Source organism: Macaca fascicularis, chromosome X (assembly GCF_037993035.2).
Source record: "Macaca fascicularis isolate 582-1 chromosome X, T2T-MFA8v1.1".
Taxonomy (NCBI): domain Eukaryota; kingdom Metazoa; phylum Chordata; class Mammalia; order Primates; family Cercopithecidae; genus Macaca; species Macaca fascicularis.
The window spans coordinates 27,338,480-27,362,729 of NC_088395.1; the positions used below are offsets into that span (position 1 = coordinate 27,338,480).

A 24,250-nucleotide genomic window follows, 5' to 3' on the forward strand; every position below is an offset into this window, starting at 1 on the left:
TATATAGTCCTCCTGTAGGTTTATGAACACATTTTAAATTGATGGTTGCTGCCAAATTGTTCACAGAAATGTTTCAAAATTAGGAACCCACCTCCTGTGTCTGAGGGTAGTTTTTCCTTCACTTGGAAAGCTTGGACATTATTATTCATTATAATATTTGTATATTTGGAAACATTGCTATTGTTGTCTTTACATTTCCATGATTGCTACTGAATCCAATTATCTCTTCATAAATATCGTGATAAAAAAAATCTAAAAAGAAAATGTGACAATTGCTGTGTGTTAAAAAGAATTGCCAGAAATTAAAAGCTTTTAAAAACAACAACAAAAAATTGGGTTTTGCCTTTTTTGTCCTTTCAGTTTTTTTAAAAATGAGGTGAAATTATATAATAAAATTAACCACTTGAAAGTAAGCAATTCAGTGGCATTTTTTGACCTTTTTGGACCACATTTTAATGCACATGTGTAAATTCTGTGAGATACAGTAAAGGAAAATTACTATCTAAACTATAGGTAAGTTTATGATCTAACTAAAAAAGAAAACTTTCTGCAAACTCTACCATTTTGTACTCCTTCAGTAGTCTGCTAACAAGATAAAAAGGGTTATCTCATTAAGTAAAATTTTTACATTAAGTATTAAGCATATTTAATACACTAGTGGCCTATTTATATTTATTGTCCTTTTATCTTGGATACAAACTACTAATTCTATTTCTTAAAGTCTATCATTTCATAATGATTTGAACACCAAATTATTTGAATAGTTTTATATATATAGAGAGAGAGACAGGCTAATTTATAACTGCATATACATTATACACACATATATACATAAATTCATGTTAATTTATATTCTATACATTATATATTCCTTTGTGATATTTTACTGTATTTAATTTTTCATATAAAATATATTTGTCAAGGCAGAAAAATACTGTATTTTTTGTAAGTACACTAGATATAAAGTATTTGTGATAGTTAATACAAGTGTCACATCAATATTCTTTTTTAAATAATTTTTTTTTTTAGAGAAAGGGTCTCACTCTGCCACCCAGGCAAGGGTGCAATGCTGCCATTATAGCTGACTGCTGCCTTGAACTCCTGGGTTCAAGCAATTTTCCTGCCTCAGCCTCCCAAGTAGCTGGGCAACAGGTGTGCACCAACATGCCCAGCTAATTTTTTTCATTATTATTATTTTTTATCAGGAGATTACGGCTCCTCTCATATACTATCACATCCAGGTCAGATCAGAAATTGTAATAACCAACTTTTTTTCATATTTTGCCTCTGAATGTGCTTAAATTATCTTAATTTGCACATACCTGTACAGATATTTTTACATATTTTAATAATAATCGAGTTTTTGGTGCTTTGCATGCATCTTTTTTGCTTTTATTTCTCTTGTTGATTAAATAAGCTATTTTCTTATAAACATAATAATTTTCATTGTTAAAATAGCTGGTTAAGTTTTTGAAATATTTACTAATAAACTATATATTGGGCATGTTTGAAATATAAAGTATATTAGTGATTTAACGAATATATAGCCACTAAAATATTCAACGAAATAAGTGTACATTATCTCACTGGGAACAATGACTTAAATGATGGCTGCCTTCTCCACAAAATCCACGGAAAAGTAAAGAAAGTGGAGCAGAATTCCTCCAATGACAAAGGAAAAGATGACAGCACTTTCAATCCATACTCTATATCCAGTGAAATTATCTTTTCAAACTGAGAGTGACCAAGACATATAACTAAACCTAAGAGAATGTGTCACTGGCCAATCTGTAATCCAAGCAATACCAAAGGAAGTTCTTCAGGCTGAAGGGAAATGACATGTGATAGAAACTAAGAACTATAGGAAGGAAAAAAGAGCATGGGATAATATGTGCCTAATTAGAAAAGACTAGCATTTTCTATTATTTATTTGAAAGACTATTGATTGTTTAAAGCAATGTAATAAATGATATTTTAGATGCAAACAGTACAACAAGAACACAAAGGAAAAGAGAATAAAGAGAAATGTCCTGTTGTAAGATTATATTTACAGGAAGTAAATATATTTAAATCTAAGTAGACTGTGAAGTAAAAAATTCAAATACGGATCCCTTGAACAAGCACCAAACATAACACAAAAAGTACAAATAATATTCTATTTATTCTAACTGCATTACACATTTACATTAAGTGTAAAGCATACATTAAGTGTAAGGCATTTATATTTATTTTTTGTATACCCTTTGATGGATGTTACTAATTCCACGTGTTAATTATTTACTCATGTAATAATTACTTGATAGCAAAAATTATGGGCTTAATGTTTAATAACTTTGGTAGTCAAGTAATTATTGACAGATAATAGTACATAAATACTTATGTTCTATTAATATATATTGCATGGTACCTAATTGATTCTGATATGTATTATCTTCATATAAATCATTTGTATGTAAAACATATTTTGCCAAAGCAGAAGAGTATGGATATTACAGGCAGTGATGCTATATACTTGCAAGTAGAACATGAAAAGTAAAGAGTTCGAAAAACAGCACAAAAAGATATGGGTAATATTCTAGTTATATTACTGGGTAGCAAATTACCACTAGAGCTATCTTCTATTATACATTTCATATTTACTTGTCTATTTTCCCATTAGGCTCTCCTTCAATAATGTAATTCAGCACATGGTCCACATCTGGCACATATGTTGGGAATTTGAAAACATTTATGGGATGAATGAAATAATTAGCTTGAAATAAATTAAGCAACTAAAGGCAAAAAAAAAATCCACTATTTTTGAAGGTCATTTGACTAAAAGAATTGTTGGCCATCTGCTTCAAGATGCCTCAAGAAGATGGAGTAGACATAATTTTTTTCTCTATTTTGCCCTCTAAGTACAACTAGAAACCTTGGATGTTATACATAAAACAAACATTACAAAACTCTGAAAGATGGAGACAGGGAGGAAGACTGGTTAGAGGCCTCAGGACCCAAAAAACAATAGGATGGTGACTTCTCTGCTTTTGTTTTTAATTCTGTCGCTGTGTTTTCATTTTGTTTGGTTTTGCTTCATACGTCCCAGAATAAAGCTGACATACCTGGCAACCTTTAAACAAAAAAGGGTGCATACGAAAAATTCCTCCCTTTTCTCCAATAAGCCTAATCTCTCTAGTCAAAAGACAAGGAAAGGGACAGCTTAACAAAACAGAAAACTTTAAGAAAATAAGTATCCTACTTCAGCCAGTATGACAGACAATATGGAGATCCTATTTTCACTCATGCCAACAGAGACCACGTGGGGAGCCTACGCTCCCACACTTATTATGCTGTAACTAGTAACTCCTAACTGCCTACCCCATGATGTATGTCAGAGAAAACCAGGTAGGGAGCTAGGACTTTTATGCCTGCTGGGCAATAACGAGGACTCCCGCACAACTGTGTCAACAGAGAACATCTGGGGAGCATGGACTTCCACTCTCTGGGAAGTAATACGGTAACCTTCCCCTCCTTATTAGAGTGGTCTCAGAGGAGATCTAGTAGAGATTAATGACTTCCATTGCAACTCATGGTAAGGAAACCACTCTGCATGAGTGTCACTGCAGTACACAAAAGGAGCTGTAACCTGACGTTCCTCTTCCTCCTATCAGGAAGAAATTAGTGGAGGCCTAATGGGGCGTCAGAACTCCCAACCTTGCTCAGCAGTAACAAGGAGCATCCTCCACTCCTTAGTAAAGAAAGGCCAAGGGAGAAACTTGAATACACCAATTGCATTATTGGATATTTACCCCAGAAAAGTAAAGATTATGTTCACATGGAAACCTGTACAGAAATGTTGATGGCAGATTTATCAGTATTCTCTGGAATCCAGCAATAAGAAAACAATCTTCAAAGAGTGAATGGTTAAACAAACTGTGGTACATCTATACCATGAAATACTACTCAGAAAGGAAAAGGAAGTACTGATCTAACAACCTGGATAAATCGCTAGAGAATTATGTATTCTGGAAAAAAGATAATCCCAATGGTCACATACAGTATGATTATATTTATACAATAGCTTAGAAATGAAAATGTATAGAAATAAATAATATATTTGTGGTTGCCAGAATTCAGGGATGAAGGTGTGCCTTTAAGTGCAACAAAGCGCGTCTTTGTGGTGATAGAAATATGCTACATCTTGACTGTATCAATGTGAATATCCTGAGGTAGATATTACACTACACTTTTGCAAGATGTTAATAGTGGCTAGAAATAGGTAAAGGGTACATGGTATATCTCTGTATTATTTCTTTTATTTAAAAGTGAATGTACAATTATCCCAAATAGTAAGTTTAATTAAAGTTGTTTATCTCCTTAATTTACAGATTGGGTTAATTCAATATAGCAGGCAAAACACATACAAAGTAAAATATATTTAAGAAATAGTGTTTTTGGAGATACTTTCTTTTTAGCAATGTCAGACCAGATGTTTCAGCCCAAGCACTCGACTGAGAAAAACTCTGAAAGATGGAAAATATAAAAGACATCATTTTAAGTTATCATGAGCCCAAATAAGCAAACATTGAAGAGACAAGATCTCAAGTAAAAGAATAGCAAAAGGGATGAGAAGCAAATTTGGTATTTTTTTCCCCAGATGACATCCCTCCTCAAATGAGAAGTTTGAAACCAAGTTTCTAAGCAGAAAGGTGTAGCTGAGAAACTAGGCGAGTGAGTGACATTTCCAGCAGACTCACCAGTCCATGGAACACAAAGAGAATTCCAGTCCCCCTCACCCCCAAGGAGGAGAGGATATGGAAACACAAGGCTTCATTAGATGTAGACCTGAGGAGCTATGTCCTAAGTGTCCTTATGAATAAGAAACAGAAAACTACTCACAAAACCAAGCTTCAAAAAGACTCAAATCTTGATTGCAATGAGATGAACTGTTCGCATCTTAATGGCCTGCTGGAAGCAAAATAAAATGTTCCCTGGAGGAAGATAAAATCACCTAGAGCTTCCAATTATTTTATAGAAATCATACACAAATTTTCACAAACAATAAAAAATCATATTTGCAAAATTTGAATGGTACAGAAAGAGCTTCAGGCCTGTGATTTATATTCTCCATTTACTGAGGATGTCTTCAAAAAAAGAACTCAAAACCATACAATTCAGAGCAACAATGAAACACAACTGCATACCTATTAGAAGAGCTAGGTTAAAAAGACTATATGAACCATACCAAGTGCATGCAAGGATGTAGAGCTACTGTGACTCTAATTTACTGCTGGTATTATGGAAAACAGTATAATCACATTGCAAAATATTTTAACATATTCCAAAATAAACTAAAATGTATGAAGCATGTAATGCAGCTATTTCATTCTTCAATGCTAATTCAAGAAAAATATATTTATATTTGTATATCCTTTAATGCATGTCAATAATTCCATTTTCTCAACAGTCCAATACTTCAAGATAATCTGAATACTAACATTAGTAAACATTAACTCACACGTATAGATACATACATATACATATAAATATGTATATGTATGTATAAACTATTAATACTTTCACTTACGTTATATATATTGCCTGGTAGCCATTTGATTCTGATAGGTATGACATATAAATCATTTTCCACATAAAAATACTTTGCCGGCCGGGCGCGGTGGCTCACGCCTGTAATCCCAGCACTTTGGGAGGCTGAGGCAGGCGGATCACAAGGTCAGGAGATCGAGACCACGGTGAAACCCCGTCTCTACTAAAAATACAAAAAAAAATTAGCCGGGCGCGGTGGGAGGCGCCTGTAGTCCCAGCTACTCAGGAGGCTGAGGCAGGAAAATGGCGTGATCCCGGGAGGTGGAGCTTGCAGTGAGCCGAGATCGCGCCACTGCACTCCAGCCTGGGGGACAGAGCAAGACTCCGTCTCAAAAAAAAAAAAAAAAAACTTTGCCAAAGCAAAATATTGTATAAGAACAGTAGATATAAAATAAAATATTTTATGATAGTTAATACAGTGTCACTTCATTAGTTTTACCAAGAGATTTTAGCTATTTTCATACTCTCATCCAAGTAAACATTAGCTTCAAATCAGCAATTATATTAACAAACGTTTTTACTTTTGTTTGTGAGTATGCTTCAATTCTTTTAATTTGTATATTATCTGTCCAGAGACTTTCACATATTTTAAAAGGAAATAAAAGATAGATTTGGGCTACACTTAATGCAGGTTTTTTGCTTCTGATTTTTGTTATTATCAACAAAAGTCATCCTTTTTAAAACATATATAGAAACATATATCGAATAATTTTCATTGACAAAATAGTCATTAAATTTTTAAAAATACTTCATTAATAAACTGTGTGTTTGACACTGACATAAAATATAAAACATTTTAATGAATTGAAAAATATCTATCCACCAAAAATTTCAAAGAAACAAAGATACATTATTACCCACCTGGAAACTATGACTAAATGTTGGCTGCCTTCTCAACAGAATACATGCAGAACCAAAAAAAAAAAAAAAAAAAAAATGAAGCAGTACCTTTCCAATGTTGAATGAAAAGATGAAACAATCAACCCAGAAATCTATATCCAGCATAATTATCCTTCTAAACTGAGAGTGAAAGAAGACACATTCATATAAACAAGCCTTGGACAACTGGTCTCTGACCAACCTGGAACACAAGTAGTACTAAAAGAAGTTTTTCAGGCAAAAAGGAAATGACGCTTGATGGAAACAGAAGTATAGAAAGAAACAAACACTACTGGATAGGGAAATAATGTGGATAAATGTACGTATATGACTACATTTTCTATCATTTGTTTGGAAGACAACTCACTCTTTAAACCAAGATTACAAATGGTATTTGATATGTAAACTATATAATAAGAAGATGAAAGAAAGGGGGAATAAAAGAATTATAGTGTTCTGAGGTTACATTTAATGGAAGTGATCCTATATATATTCTATGCAGAGCATGGCAAGTAAATAATTCAAATAACAATCCCTTCAGCAACCACTAAATATAACACTAAAACATATAGGAAATATCCTGTTTACACTAAAAGTGCACAACATAATTAATACAAAACTTATTTTCTACAATAATCTCCATACACATTTGTCTGTTTTTTCCACTAGGCACTGCCTCAGTAATAAAACTGCAGCACAGGGTCCACACCTGGCACATGTTGGGAATGGTAGAAACATTTATGGGATGAGTGAAATAATTATGTCAAAATAAATTAAGTAAATTACAGCTTAAAAAGATTCACTGCTTGTGAAAATCACTTGGCTAAAATTCTTGTATATATACTTCCAAAAAGATGCAGTAGCCAGACTTTACATTTTTTCCCCATTAAGTACAATTGAAAACCCTGAATGTTATATCTAAAACAAATATAAGACTCTGAAAGGTGAAGAGAAGAAGGTAGGCTGGGAAGGGACCTCAGGACCCACAGAACAACCTAGTGGTGATTTCCCAGTTATTTTTGTTAGTTTTCTGTTTGCCTCAGACATCCCGGACGTGGAGATGATAAATTCAGCAACCTGAAAACACCAAAGGGTGCAAAAACAAAACACCTTCAAAAAGCCTGCTTTCTTTAGACAAAGGATTTAAAAAGAAACAATAAAAAAGACAGAAATTTTTACACAATAGCCACTCTACTCCAGCCAAAACCTATCCTCACCCACATCAGCAAAAGCCCAGTGGAGAACCTAGACTTCCACCCTCCAACGCCCCCGCAGGTTATAATGAGTGACACTGATACCAATCCACCCTCAATGGTAATCCATTGTTTCCATTTACTGGGGATGTTTGAGAAAGAAAGAATTATGACTTAGTAACCCATACAATATAAACAGATAATGAGACACCACTGGACACCTATTTGAAGGGCTGTGATTAAAAATAATGACCATAACAAGTGCTGGCAAGGATGTTGAGTAACTGAAACTCTCATATATGGTGATAAAATGTAAAAAGGTACAACCAAAATGTAAAATGCTTTGACATATTCTAAAATTATTTTAAAAGAAACACCTATCAGTTAATCCAGATATTCACAAACCTTGATATTTATAAAAGAAAAAAGAATGTTTATACAAAGACTTGCACAGGAGTATACATATCATGAAACAGGAGAGGCATTAGCCAAAATCAGGAGGGAAGAAATACAAACATGTACCACAAAACTTGACTGGAGGGATATGTACATTATCATGCCCTTGATGATGGCTTAACAACAACAATAAATATATATATTATATATATACACATACACACATGCCAAACACATATGCAAAAATTTGTACTTGAAACAGGGTCTCACTCTGTCATCCAGGCTGGAGTGCAGTAGAACAATCATGGCTCACTACAGCCTTGATCTCCTGGGCTCAAGTGATCCTCCTGCACAGACCAACATGCCTGGCTAGTCTTCCAATTTTTTGTAGAGCAGGCATCTTACTATGTTACCCAGGCTAGTCTCAAACTTCTGGGCTCAAGTGATCCCCCCACCTCGGCCTCCCAAAGTGCCGGGATTACAGGCATGAAACATCATGCCCAGCATGTTCCTTTTTACTAATAAACTTTAGTTTTAGAGAAATTTTAGGTTCACAGCAAAATTGAATGCAAAGTACATACAGCTTTCATATATCCCTGTCCCCATATATGCATAACCTCTCCCATCATCGATACTTCCTACTGCAGTAGCACATTTATTACGACTGATGAACCTACATTGATACATCATGATCACCTAAAGTCTATAATTTACATTGGAGTTCATTCTTGGTGTTGTACATTTTGTGGGTATTGGCAAATGCATAATGACATGTATCTATTACTATAGAATGATACAAAGTAGTTTCACTGCCTTAAATATTCTCCTTGTTCTGCCTATTCACCCCTTCTTTCCCCCTAAATCTTGGCAGACATTGATCTGTCTACTGTCTCCAAAGTTTTGCCTTTTCTAGAATATCATATAGTGTGAACCATGCAGTATACAGCCTTTTCAGATAAGCATCTGTCACTTAGTAATATGCATTTTCTTTCACTTCTTTCCATGGCTTGATAGCTCATTTTTTTAATTTTAAATTTAAATTTTTAATTTTTGTGGGTACATAGTAGAGGTATCGAAAAATAAAAACTGAACTCATGTATATAAACTGTAGAAGGATGGTTACCAGAGGCTGGGAAGGGTAGTGGGAGGGTTGTGGGGAAGTGGGGATGGTTAATGGGTACAAATAAAAACAATTAGAAAGCATGGATAAGACCTATTATTTAATCACACAACAGGGTGACTACAGTCAATAATAGCTTAATTGTATATTTTAAAATAACTTAAAAAGCACAATTGGATTGCTTGTAACTCAAAGAATAAATGCTGGAGGGGATGGATACCCCATTCTCCATGATGTGATTATTTCACATTGCCTGCCTCTATCAAAACATCTCATATACCTCACAAATATAAACACCTACTATGTACCCACAAAAATAAAAAGAAAACAAAAAATTAAAATTAACATCATGAACAAACACAGAGAAAAATATGAAAAAATTTACCAGACAGTATTAATTTAAAATTTTTAATACACTAAATATCATACTCTTGTAGTGAAATACTTAAAGTCTCCCCCTGAGATTCGAAAAGACATAAGAATGTCTACCATCATCAGTTCTATTCAATATTTTAGGAAGGTCACAGCAGGGCAATAATGCAAGAAGAGGGGGGGAAAGGCATAAAAATTGAAAATGATAAAACAAAGCTGTCATTATTCACATATAGCATGTTTACACATAGAGACTATGAGAAGACAATCTAAAGGTAATACATGAGAATTAAATTAGTTTACCAAGATTATTGTATTCCATCCAGATAAATGTAAACACATTTTCTGAGTATAGTAATTGTTACTAAACTTTTTATACACATCATAAGAGATGGATTCCTACAGGACAAAATAATATTTAAGGCTTTCTCTATACACTTATGAGATAAAACAAGAGACATTATTACCCTATTTCTGTTGTCATTTTTTCCTTAAATCATGGTAACAGAGGGCCCTGTATCACAGATAAGATTTCCAACACACTTGACGTTTAATCCTAGTGGAACAATTAAACAAGCATTCATTGTTACAGTGCTATTTATGATATCCAGTTTAATTATCTCATTGTCTAAATGGAGTTTAGTTTATTTTCAGTGGCTCCATTTAATAATTTGATAAAGAGCCATAATTATTTGAACATCAATATTATTATATGTGAAAGTTATTTATATGCTTGAACTTGTTGCTTTTATCTACATTCTGTATTTTTCCTATTATTGAAATGATTCTCATATGAACTCTTTATATTAGTCATATCAAAATGTTTATCCAAAGTAGGATTCTCAAATATTATATAATTACAGTAGATATAAATTCTTATGCTATAGGTAATAAGATGTCATTTCATTTTTTAACAAGACTTTTGCTCTTTATTCATACATTCTTTATTCGTGTTGACATAAGCAATAGATCAGCCGCTAACGATCTTTTTATATTTGCTTATGTATGTGCTTAAATTATTTTAATTTGTGTATAATCAACAGATATATTGTATGTATCTTAATAAGAATATATGCTCTTAATTATTGCTTTTGTTATTTTTCATGTGAGCTTCTTTGGGCTTTTGCATTGTTTTGTTGCTACTGTCAATAGAATAAGATCAGTCTGGAAAACATAGTGAGATGCTGTCTCTACCAAAAAAAAAAAAAAAAATTAAATTAGTCAGGCGCACTGGTGCATACCTGTAGTCCCAGCTACTCAAGAGGCTGAGGCAGGAGGATCCTTTGAAGTTAGAGAGTGCACTGAAGTATGATTTTGCTACCAAACTCCAGCCTGAGAGACAGTGAAACCTCATCTCCAAAAAAAATTGTGTAAAAACTTTTTATTTAGTAGAGATGTTAAATATATATATAGTTTGCTAATGAAATATTTCAAATCTTCAGTAGCTATGCTGTAAATGAAAATGATTCCATTTAAATAAAAACCTTAACTTGATCAATAGAAAATAAAGGAAAGCAAAACTATGCTGTGTGATAAATACCATAACCAAAAACACCCTATTGTTTCTTATTAAAATATATAAATAGATCTCTACTGCTTATATACAAATTAAAATAATTTCAGCACATTTACAAGAAAAATATCAAAAACTTTTAAAATTATTATTTTTAATCTGATGCTAATAGTGATCTGAATGTGACAGTGTATGAAAAGAGCCAAAATCTCTTGGTAAAGAGTAGTGAAATGACACTTGTATTAACTCTAACAAAATATCTTATATCTACCATATTTCTAATAAATACAATTTATTTTATAGCAAAATGATTTATATAAGACATACAGTATGCATAAGAATCTATTTGGTACCATGCAATGTACAGAACATAACTGAAAGCAATAAGAAGTTATGCATATATATGTATATGTATGTATATATGGTCAATGTATAATAATTTTGGTTCATAATTGTAACTATTATGAAACAATAGACTATGTAACAGAATTAAAATGTATCAAATAATATATGAAAAATAAATATATGATGGCATACTATCCTAGGTTTGCTTAATACCTTGTGTAAGTAATTTAAGTAATGAACTACTCTTTTTAAATCTTGATACTGGGGTATCACAAGGGCATAAAGTGGTAATGAGTATTTGGAAAGTAATTTGTTGTTTTTTGACAGAGTTGTGAATTTACCTACAGTTTTACACAGTAATTTGCCATCTAAGACTGTATCTGACATAGCTACTTACACACGTGCATTAGTGTATGGGCACAAAAAAACATTAAAACAGCTATTTAGGTTGGTGCAAAAGTAATAGCTTTTATACTATGTAGCTTTTACAACCAATTAGGTAGATATAAAATACTTATAAAGGACATCTCCAGGTGTGTTAGGCCATTCTTGCATTGCTATAAAGAAAATACCTGAGACTGGGTAATTTTATTATTATTATTATTATTATTATTATTATTATTATTATTATATTTTGAGACGGAGTCTCACTCTGTCTCCAGGCTGGAGTGCGGTGAGGTGATCTCAGCTCACTGCAACCTCTGACACCCTGGTTCAAGCTATTCCACCTCAGCCTCCCAAGTAGCTGGGATACAGGCATGTGTCACCACACCCAGTTAATTTTTGTATTTTTAGTAGAGATGGGGTTTCACCATGTTGGCCAGGATGGTCTCGATCTCCTGACCTTGTGATCCGCCCACCTCGGCCTCCCAAAGTGCTGGGATTACAGGCATGAGCCACCGTGCCCAGCCGAGACTCAGTAATTTATAAACAAAAGAGGTTTAACTGGCTCGTGATTCCATAGGCTGTACAGGAAGCATAACAGCATCTGCTTCTAGAAAGGCCTCAGGAAGCTATAATCAAGTCAGAAGGTAAAGGGGGAGCAGACATGTCACATGGCAAAAGCAGGAACAAGAGAGTGTGGGGCAGGAGGTACCACACACTCTTAAATGACCAGATCTTGTGAGAACTCACTCACCACCATGAAGACAGTACCAAGGGGATGCTATTAAACTGTTCATGAGAAATCCACCCCATGATCCAACCACCTTCCATCAGGCCCCATCTGTAACTTTGAGGATTACATTTCAACATGAGATTTGGGTGAGGACAATAATCAAATTATATCATTCTGCTCCGGCTCCTCCCAAATCTCATCTCCTCATATAGCAAAATACAATGATCCCTTCTCAGTGTTACTCCCACCTCTGCCTCCGAAAGCACTGGGATTACAGGTATGAGCCACCATGACCAGTGAAATGTAAAGTATTTGCATGAATTGAACAAATGTATATCCACCCATAACTTCAAGGAAATAAAGATACATGACCTACCTGGGAATGGTCATTTAAATATTGGCTGCCTTCTCCACAGAATGCACAGAGAAGCAAATAAAAAGGAATATCATTTTACCAATGCTTAAAACCATAATTCTATATCCAACAAAGTTATTCTTCCAAACTTTGAGTGAAATAAATCACATCCAGATAATCAAATCTGAGAAAATTTATCAGTATCCAAACTTTAAGTAATGTTAAAGGAATGTATTTGTTTCCTAAGGTTTCTATAATAAAGTATCACAAACTGAGTGGCTTTGAAAAAACAGAAATTTAATCGTCTCGCAGTTCTGGAGGCTAGAAATCTGAAATCAAGGTGTCAGCGGGGCCATTCTCTCTTTGAAATCTGCAAGGGAATTCTTCCTTGCCTGTTCTTAGGTTCCGATGATTTGCTGGCAATCTTTGGCATTCTTTCCCTTTTAGATGGATGAACCCAATCCTCCATCTTCATATGGCATCCCCACTGTGTGTGTCTTCACACAGACTTCCATCTATGCATGTTTCTGTCCAAATTTCCCCTTTTTAAAAGGACCAGTCATATTGGACTAGGGCCCACTCTAATGACATCATCTCACCTTGACCACATCTGCAAGGAAGCTATTTCCAAATGAGGTCACAGTCTGAGGTACTGGAAGGTAGGATGTTTTCAGTTGATGCAACTCCACAAATAGCAAGGAAGTTCTTCAAACCAAATGGAAATGACACCTGATGGAAACTAAGAACTACAGATAAACAAGATGTGAAGAACACCAGATAGAAGAAACATGTGCATTAACAGAAAAGATTAATATTTTCAATTATTTATTTGAGAAATAGCTGACTCTTTAAAACAAAAATGATAAATAATATTATTGATCTGAACTATGTAACAAGATGACAAAGGAAAGGGGGAATAAATATAATTGTACTAAGGTTACATTTCTAGGAAATAATACTATCTATGCCTATGGAGATGATGAGAGTAAAGAATTTAAGTATCAATCCTTTGAACAACTACTAAACATAACACAAAAATACACAGCTAATACTCTAGTTACTATAACAAATTATCACAAAACTTATTTTCTATAATATACACTATATATACTTGTCTATTTTCCCACAAGTCTTTCCCTCAACAATGTAACTACAGCATATCGTCCGTACTTGGCACTTTAAAATTGAAGAAATCTTTGTAGAATGAATAACTACATTGAAAGAAATTAAGCAAAGGATGGCTACAAAAAAAAATCCACTGCTTATTTAAAAGATCATTTGGTAAAAATAGAAAATGATGTCTGCTTCCAAAATGTTGGAGATTTTTCCCTATTTATCCCCCTAAGTCTAACAAAAATTCCTGGACATTACAAATAAAGTGAATACAGGAAGACTCTGAAAGGTGAAAAAAATAAGGAAAACTGAATAGGTATCTTAGAAACTAGGAAACAACACGGTGGAATTTCCACATTTTCTTTTGTTTGTTTTATTTTCTTTCTGCCTCATGCATCCAATACCTAATACAGAAAAATCCAGCAAGCAGAAAATACCAAAAAGTAAAGAACATAACACCTCCAACAAAAGGCTGCTCTCTCTAGACAAAGGACTAGAAAAGGTACAAACAAAAAAAGGATAAAACTCATAGAAAGACAATAACTGCTCTATGCTAGACAAACACCATCCTCATCCACACCTGCAGAGGCCCATTGGTGAACCCAGACCCTCACTAGAACTCCCAAGTGTCACCTTAAACTGTCCCTCTCTATCATGATTTATTCTTTTTCCATTTACTATGCATGCATTGGGAAAGGAAAAACTATGATTTTATTACACTAATTTAGATAAAGAGGGAGATACCACTAAGCACTTATGAAAAGAGCTACAATAAAAAATCATGACCAGTATAAGTGAGGACAAAGATGGAGAGCATCTGTGACTGCTGGTAGGATGTAAAACAATACAATCACTTTCCAAAACATATGACATATTCTGATATAATTTAAAGGTACACATATCATGTGATCCAGCTGTACCATTCCTTCATGCTCATCCAAAAAAATAAAAAGATATGTTCATATAAACACTTGTACAATAATGTACACATCATGGGAAAAGAGGAAGTATTGAGTAGAAACTGGAGGGGGAAATACAAAATCGTACAAGAAAACTTGAGTAGAGGGAAGCATAGGTACCTTATATCACTTCTGGTGATGATTTTACAAATAAATACATCAAAACTTACATTGCTTAATTTAAAGTTGTAAAGTTTACTTAAAATCATTACATACAAATGAAGCCATTAAAAGTGTGAGATACAATATGCATGTCCAAAGGGATATTTGCAGCAATAAATGCAAAATAAGAAACCCTGAAATTTTTGGTCAGAAAATCTATCTCAAAATATTGGGAAAAAATGTTAGTAAGTCAATGTGAAACCAATAGCAGAAATGAAACAACAAAATGATCTGTGATATGTTCTAAAACACACAAAGAGCAATGAAAATTTTAAACTCATTTTGTTTTGGAAAAGAGTAACACAAACCCCTACTAAGACTAAGGAGGTGAAGGGGAATGAAAAAGTAGTAGAAGACATTAATTATCAACAATGTGAAGGAAATATTCATGTCATATCCTGGTGATACATGTATAAAAACAACTTCATTCTAAGAACTTTAATATTACACAAAAAGAAAAAAATCCAAGGAAAACACAGTTTAAAAAATAATAAAACTATGGACAGCATTTTGGAGGTTCTTCAAAAAACTAAAACTTGAGCTACAATATGATCCAGCCATCCCATTGCTGGGTGTCTACCCAAAGGAAGAAAATCAGAATATCGAAGAGATATCTGCACTCCCATGTTTGTTGCAGCACTGTTCATAATAGTCAGGATTTGGAAGCATCCTAAGTGTCCACCAACAGATGAATAGATAAAGAAAATGTGGTACATATACACAAAGGAGTACTACTCAGCCATAAAAAAGAAAGAGATCTTGTCATTTGCAACAACATGGATGGAACTGGAGATCATTACGTTAGATGAAATAAGCCAGGCACAGAATGACAAACATCATATTTTCTCACTATTTGTAGCAATTAAAAATCAAAACAATTGAACTCATGGACACACAGTTTTCCAGCCTCTGGTAACCATCCTTATGGTTACCAGAAGCTAGAAAGAGTAGTAGGGGATTGGGCAGGTGTGTGGGGGGAAGTGGGGATGATTCATGGATACAAAAAATATACTTAGAAAGACATGCGTAAGACATACTATCTGATCACACAACAGGGTTACTATAGTCAATAATAACTTAATTGTACATTTTCAAATTACAGAAAGACTGCAATTAGATTGTATGTAACACAAAGGATAAATGCTTGTGGGGATGAATATCCCATTCTCCATGATTTGGTTATTTCACATTGCATGCCTGTATTAAAACATCTCATTTACCCCACAAATATATACACCTACTACGTAGCCACAAAAAATAAAGAATTCAAAAATGTCAAAAAAAAACTAAGAGAACCTCAATTGTCCTATATCCTGTAAATAAATTGTGAAATATCTTCCTATGAATGAATTCCTTGCACTGGTGCCCGAAGTAGTGAGTTTTTTCATATAATGAGAAAATAAATAAAACCAACTCCGCACAAGCCTTTCCATGTAATAGAAACAATAAAAACGTCATCCCAAAATTCTTTGTGAGATGCCCATGAACTTAACATCAAAATGATACAGAAAATAGAAGAGAGGAAAATCAACGATGTACATATATCCCTCATCAAATCCTTGGCTCCCCCACCCCCACTTGCCAAAACACAGCTCATGTGTGACAAACAGAACTCAAAAGTACTTCAACTATAATATTCCATGATCATTATGGGTTTTTCCAAGAATATACTCGAATAGGATAAACATTTTGGTATCAAACAACTATAACAAAACAAAGGGCAAAATCATGTACCTATCACATTAGAGAGAAACGATACGACAAATTTTACCATCCAATCATAAAAAACTCAAAAACTGCAGCAAATATACTTAATGGTGAAATATTAAAAACCTTTCCCTTTGATAATATATTGGAATTAAACAGTAAGTTGAGCAAGACTGCGGGATTCCATATGGTTAAATATTAACAATTTTTTTCTAAGAACAGGAATTGTTACCAAACATTTTATGCGTAAGAAATGGCAGAAAACCCTTACATTACAATGTCATACTTTTACAGCTTTTTTCATATACTGATCAGATAAAACAAGATAATTTTAATCCTTAATACTGTCACTTGTTTCCTAGTACTATCATGGTAATAGAGAATAGAGACCTCGAAATATAAAAGAAACTTTATTATACACTTAACATTTAATTATTTAATTCTAGTAGAACAATAAAAAGATGATTCTTTGTTACCATTTTACAAAAGGTCCTCCTTGTGGAGTAATCTCACAGACTAGGAGTTTAACTTCACAATTGAATTCAATAATTTTTGTGTCATTACTTGCTTATTTATTTATTTATTTAGAGATGAAGTTTTGCCTTTGTCACTCAGGCTGGAGTGCAATGGCGTGATCTCGGCTTCCTGCAACCTCCGCCTCTCAGATTCAAGCGATTCTCCTGCCTTCGCTTCCCAAGTAGCTGGGATTACAGGCACCCACCACCACACCCAGTAATTGTAAAGTAGCAGTGAAGATGTAACCAGTAGACATAAACATAGATTTATATTTACATGAATAATGTATTTACCTAACTGTACAAATATCCGTATATAAATTATAATTTTATTTCTTATCATGGGCAATATATCTTGAGGATGTATTTTGTAAATATTTAACACATATCTAATTGGCTTTAAAAGCTTCATAGTACAGAATGAACACAGCAAAATTAATTAAAAAATTGAAAAATTGCTGTTTTGACTTTTTGGTGCTCATAATTTAATACATATGTGTGACAGCTGTATCAGACACAGTTCTGGAAGGTGAATTATGGTGTAAAACTATAGATAAGTTTACAAATTTACTAAAAGGCACAAAATTGTTTTCCAAAAAGCCATTAACATTTTACACTTTTTCAAAAATCTGGTTTAAAAGAAAGAATCTGGTTACCCAAATAATTTACACAAAGGCTACATTTACCAAAACAACATGGTACTGATATAAAAGTAGACACAGAGACCAATAGGACAAAACAGAAAACCCAGAAATGCCAAATACTTACTAACAAATTATCTTTGACAAAGCATACAAAAAACATAAATTGGGGAAAGGATACCTTATTTCAAAAACAGTGCAGTGCTGAGAAAATTGGCAAGCCACATGCAGAAGAATTAAAATGGATCCCTATCTCTCACTGTATACAAAAATCAACTCAAGATGAATCAAAGACTTAAATCTAAGGCTCGAAATCATAAAAATTCTACAAGATAACCTTGGAAAATCTCTTGTGTACACTGGCCTATGCAAGCAATTCATGATTAAAACCCCAATAGCAAATGCAACAAATACAAAACTAAATAAATGAGACCTGATTAAACTAAAAGGCTTCTGTACAGCAATAATAATGATGATAATAATAATAATAATGATCAGGGTAAACAGACAACCCACCGAATAGCAGAAAATATTTGCAAACTATACATCCAACAAAGGACTAGTATCCAGAGTCTACAAGGAACTCAAGCAAATCAGCAAGAAAAAATAGTAATAATAATCCCATCGAAAAGTGGGCAAAGAACATGAATACACATTTCTCTAAAGAAGATATACAAATGGCCAACAAACATTTGAAAAAATGCTCAGTATCACTAATCGTCAGGGAAGTACAAATTAAAATCACCACGAGATACCAAGTTACTCCTGCAAGAATAGCCATTATTAAAAATTCAAAAAACAACAGATGTTGGTGTGGATATGGTGAAAGGGGAATGCTTACAAACACTGCTGGTGGGAATGTAAATTAGTACAGACTCTATGGAAAACAGTATGGAGATTCCTTAAAGAATACTCTAAGTAGACCTACCATTTGATCGAGCAATCCCACTACTGGGTATCTACCCAAAGGAAAGGAAGTCATTATATTAAAAAGACACAGGTACATGTATGTTTATTGCAGCACAATTCACAACTGCAAAGACAGGGTACCAATCTAAGTGCCCACTGACGAATCAGTGGATAAAGAAAATGTGTAGTATACATACACCACAGAATACTACTCAACCATAAAAAGGAATGAAATAATGTCTTTTGCAGAAACGTAGATGGAGCTGGAAGCCATTATTCTAAGTGAAGTAACTCAGGAATAGAAAACCAAATACCATATGTTCTCACTTATAAGTGGGAGCTAAGATATGAGTGCACAAAGGCATACAAAATAATGCGATGGACTTTGGAGACTCAGAAAGGAAAGGATAGGAGAGGGGTGCGGGATTAAAAAAACCCACATATTGGGTACAACACACACTTCCCGGGTGATGGATGCACTAAAATCTCAGAATTCACCACTATATAATTCATCCATTTAACCAAAAACTACTTGTACCTCAAAAGTTATTGAAACTTAAAAATTTTTTAATATTTTTCAATAAATAAAGCAAACAAACTAAAGTACAGTGTACATTCCTTATTAAGGCTCAGTTTATATACAGTAAGATTCACCCCTTTTAGTGTATCGTATAGTTTGACAAACGCAAACAGTTGTGTAATCACAGCACAGTTGATATACAAGTGTTTCATCACCCCCAAAAACTTCCTCCATGCAATGTTTTGGTCAATGCCTCTACTTACCCCCAACTCATAAATGATCTGATCTCTGTTTTTAATAGATTTGCCTTTACCAGAATTTATATAATTGGAATCTTCATACAGTTAAAAAAAAAAAAAAAAGTACACTAAGTAGAAAGCCTACTTAATAGGTAATTGCCCATTTAAATTTATTTTTGCATATCCTTTGATAGACATCATTAATTCCATCTTAGGTACCCCATAATTTCATAATTACTTCATTACCAAGATTATTATACAGTACTATACATTAAGCCTATATACATATTTATATATATATACATGATTAATAGATAGGTATATAAATATAGATAGATAAATAAGCCCTTCTTCCATTCACTTATGTTCTACATATTGCATGTTACCTAATTGATTCAGATATGCATTATGTTTATATAAATAATTTTGCATTTAAAATATATTTGGACAAAGCAGAATAGGATTGCATGTTACAGGAAGCAATGCTATATAAGTCTAAGTAGAAGATGAAAAGTATTCAAACACTGATTGCTTGAGAAAGTACTAAACATAACACAAAAATATATAGTAATATTCTAGTTACTATTACTGCACAACAAATTACCACAATATTTATCTGCAATTAAATACTCCATATGTAATTATCTGTTTTCCCACTAGGCTCGCTCTCAATAATGTAAATGCAGCACATAATCCACACCTGGCCCATGTCTGGGAACTGAACAAACATTTATAGGATAAATGAAATAATTAGATTGAAAGAAATGAAACAAATTATGGCAAAAATAAATATGCTGATTATGAAGATCATTGTCTAAAAATTATGTTGGATGTCAGTGTCTTAGAAGATGGAATAGACATATCATTCTGATTTATTTCTTAATGTAACTAAACTTTTTAGTATAACTAAAAATCTTGATGTTACATATAAAACAAACATAAGAAGGTTCTGAAAGGTGAAGATGAGAGACTAGTTAAGCACCTCAAGACCCAGGAAACAACAGTGTTTTCTCTGGGTTTGGTTTTCTGTATTGTTTTGTTTTGATTAAATCCCAGATCTGTAGCTAGAGAACCTCACAATCCAGAAATGCCAAAAAGTGTTGGCAAAAAAAAAAAAAAGAAGCCTCAACAAAAGCTTGCTTTCTTTAGATAAAGTGCTAAAAGAGAGACAGGCTGATGATACAGAAAACTTTTACACAACAGACACAGCACTACAGTCAATCATTATCCTCACCATGACAGCAAAAGCCAATTGAGAATCTAGATCTCCATCTTTTCCAGGCTGTAAGGAGTCACCCCAAAGTGCACCTAATGTTGTCAGAGATGTCTCAATAGACAGCTGGGACTTTTATCCTCAAAAGATGATAAGGCACACTCTCCTTAGCACTGAGTTAATGGATCTGTAGCTAGGTAAAATGTGGGGAGTCTTGACTTCCACCCCACTGGGAAGTAATGAAGTACCTCTTCTCTCCTTACTGGGGTGGTGTCAGAAGAAGCCTGACAGAGATTAATGATTACAATGAACTAAATTTAATACATATGTGTGAGTAGCTGTTTCAGACACAATTCTGGAAGCTGAATTATGGTGTAAAATTATAGGTAGATTTATAAATTTACTAAAAGATACAGAATTGTTTTTCAAAAAGCCATTAACATTTTATACACTTTTTCAATAATCTGGTTTAAAAATAAGAACATATATGTAATTCAAATTTTGAAGCCCTAACCTCCAGTATGATAGTATTTGGAGTCTTTGGGAAATAATTAGTTTAGATGAGGTCTTTAGGGTGGGGCCCTCATGATGGAACTAGTGCCCTTGTAAGAAGAGACACCAGAGAGTTTGTTTTCTCTCTCTGTCTCTCTGTCCTTCCCTCCCTCCATGTGCCCTCACACCCCTTTTTCTTCTCCCTTTCCCTCTTCCTCTCCTTCTCTTTGTCTCTGGCAGCAAGATCAGAAAGCCAGGAAGAAAGCCCTTAACAGAACTCAATCATAATGATAACCAGATTTTTGCTCCCCAGCTTCCAGAAACGAATTTCTGTTATTTAAGTCACCCAGCCTCTGGCATTTTGTTATGAAAGCCCAAGCTGACTAAAAGGACTTTTATCACCCCTCAAAGGAAGTCAGAAAAGGGAAAACAGAGAGACAAAAAAAGAGAACAAACAAACAAAAAATTAAATGGCAGACTGAAGCCCTATTATATAGATAATAACATATATGTAAATGGTTAAAAGGTAATGCCAATTAAAACACAGACATTGACATAGTGGACTAAAAACCCTATTTGCTGTCTACAAAAAACACTTTAAATATAATAAAATGGGCAGATTGAGAGTGAAAGGATGGGAAAACACATATTATGACAAAAATAATCAAAAGAAAGCAAAAATTGCTATATCAATATCAGATAAAGTATAACTGACAGCAAAGAAAATTCTCAGATAAAAAGAGGGACATTATATAATGGCACAGTGTTCAATCCAATAATAAGACATAGCAATCCTAAATGGGTATGTACCAACCCACTTATTTGAAAAATTTATGAAGCCAAACCAATACACCAAAAGGGAGAAATAGAAGACTCTATCATGATAACTGGAGATTGTAACTCCCTTTTCACAACAATTCATAGGAAAACTAGGCAGATTCAGCAATAATATAAAATATTTCAATAATCCCATCAACCAGGATACCAAGATCTCAACAATACCATCAATAATACCATCAACAAGTCCTAATTGACATTAATAAACACTCCTCTCAATAGCAGCAGAATATTTATAATCATCAAGTGTCCATAAAACTTGGTTTTGGTAAACAGACCACATCCTGGGCAGAAAACAAAGCCCAACAAACTTTAAAGAATTGAAAGCACAGAGAGCTTGTTTTTCCATTACAATACGATCAAGCTGGAAATCCCTAACAAAAAGAGAAAAGAAAATCTTCAAATATTTGTAACAAAACAATATACCTTAAATAACCCAGGAGTCAAAGAGGAACTATCAAAGAAAATCACAATATACATTGAAATAGATAAAAATGCTAATGCAGCCAGGCAGGGTGGCTCACGCCTATAATCCCAGCACCTTGGGAACCGAGGCAGGTGGATCATATGATGTCAGGAGTTCAAGACCAGCCTGGCCAATGTGGGTGAAACCCCGTCTCTACCAAAAATACTAAAATTAGCCAACACCCGGTGGCTAACAACACTGGTGGAACATACCTATGTTCCCAGCTACTCGGGAGGTTGAAGGAGGAGAATCACTTGAACCCGGGAGGCAGAGGTAGAAGTGAGCCAATATCCCGCCATGCACTCCAGCCTGGGGAACAAGAGCGAAACTCCATCAAAAAAAAAAAAAAAATGCTACTGCAACATTTCAAAATTTAAAATAGAAAACAGAAATAAAAACTGAGCAAATAGAAAAAGAAAAAACATTTCCCAATTCATTTTGTAGAACTATTATTCCTTTGATAACAAAATCAGCCAAACAAGTACAAAAGAGAAAACTACAGACAAATTTCCATTGAATGGAGACACAAAATCCGTAACAGAATATTAGCAAACAGAATTCATCCATATAAAAATATTATACACCTTGACCAAGTGGGATTAATTCTAGAGATATCAGGTTGGTTCCATATTTCAAAGCCAATCAATGTAATCTACCAAAAAGATAAGCTAAAGAAAAAAAATCAAAAGATCCTATCAATTAATGAAGGAAAACAATGAACAAAATTCAACACCCATTCATAATTTTTAATAAAATACTCATAAAAATAGGAATAGAAGAAAACTTTTTAGACTTTATAAAGAGCATCTAGACCAAATCTATGGCTAACATTCTACTTAATTTTGAATGGGTAAAAAAAAAATAATAATAGAAAGAATAAATGAGACCTAGTATTTGCTACCACAACAGGGTGATTATAGTCAAAAATAATTTAATAGAAACGCTGAATGCTTTCTCTCTAAGTTCAGGAACATGAATAGTATGTCTCTACTTCCTCTTCTCTTACTCAACATAGTGCTGGAAGGTAAACTAGGGCAGTAAAGGAAAAAAATCCATACAAAAGGCATATATAAAATTGGCTCTATTTGAAGATGTCTACATAAAAACATACCAAGAAATCTACAAAAAATCTCCTAGACATAATGACTGAGTTCATCAAGGGTGCAGGATATAAGACATACAAAATCAATTGTTTTCCATATACTAGTAATGACCATATAAACACTGATATTAAAAATACAATAGAACTTACAATTGCTAAGAATGGAATAATTTGATGTAAATCAGATGAAACATGTACAGGCCTTCTGTTCTGAAAATTTCATCACACTCATTTTTAAAAAATCAAAGTACAGCTGGGAGTGGTGGCTCATGCCTGTAATCCCAGCACTTTGGGAGGCCGAGGTGGGCGGATCACGAGGTCAGGAGATCGAGACCATCCTGGCTAACACAGTGAAACTCTATCTATACTAAAAATACAAAAATTAGCCAGGCATGGTGTCAGGCGCCTGTAGTCCCAGCTACTCCACAGGCTGAGGCAGGAAAATGGCGTGAACCCAGGAAGCGGAGCTTGCAGTGAGCGGAGATCGTGCCACTGCACT

The 24,250-nt window shown here is 33.8% G+C and overlaps 1 long non-coding RNA gene across 4 annotated transcripts in view; it reads right to left on the minus strand.

Moving 5' to 3' along the window:
* The window catches only part of LOC123570946 (uncharacterized), a 221,590-nt gene that overhangs the window by 174,755 nt on the left and 22,585 nt on the right, over positions 1-24,250 (minus strand). For 2 of the 4 annotated variants that reach the window (XR_012430356.1, XR_010584127.1), the window contains exon 3: positions 22,862-22,958. The exons of the other annotated variants lie outside the window; for them this stretch is intronic. This is a non-coding gene — a long non-coding RNA (uncharacterized lncRNA). The remainder of the gene's footprint in view (positions 1-22,861; positions 22,959-24,250) is intronic. 4 annotated transcript variants of the gene reach the window in all.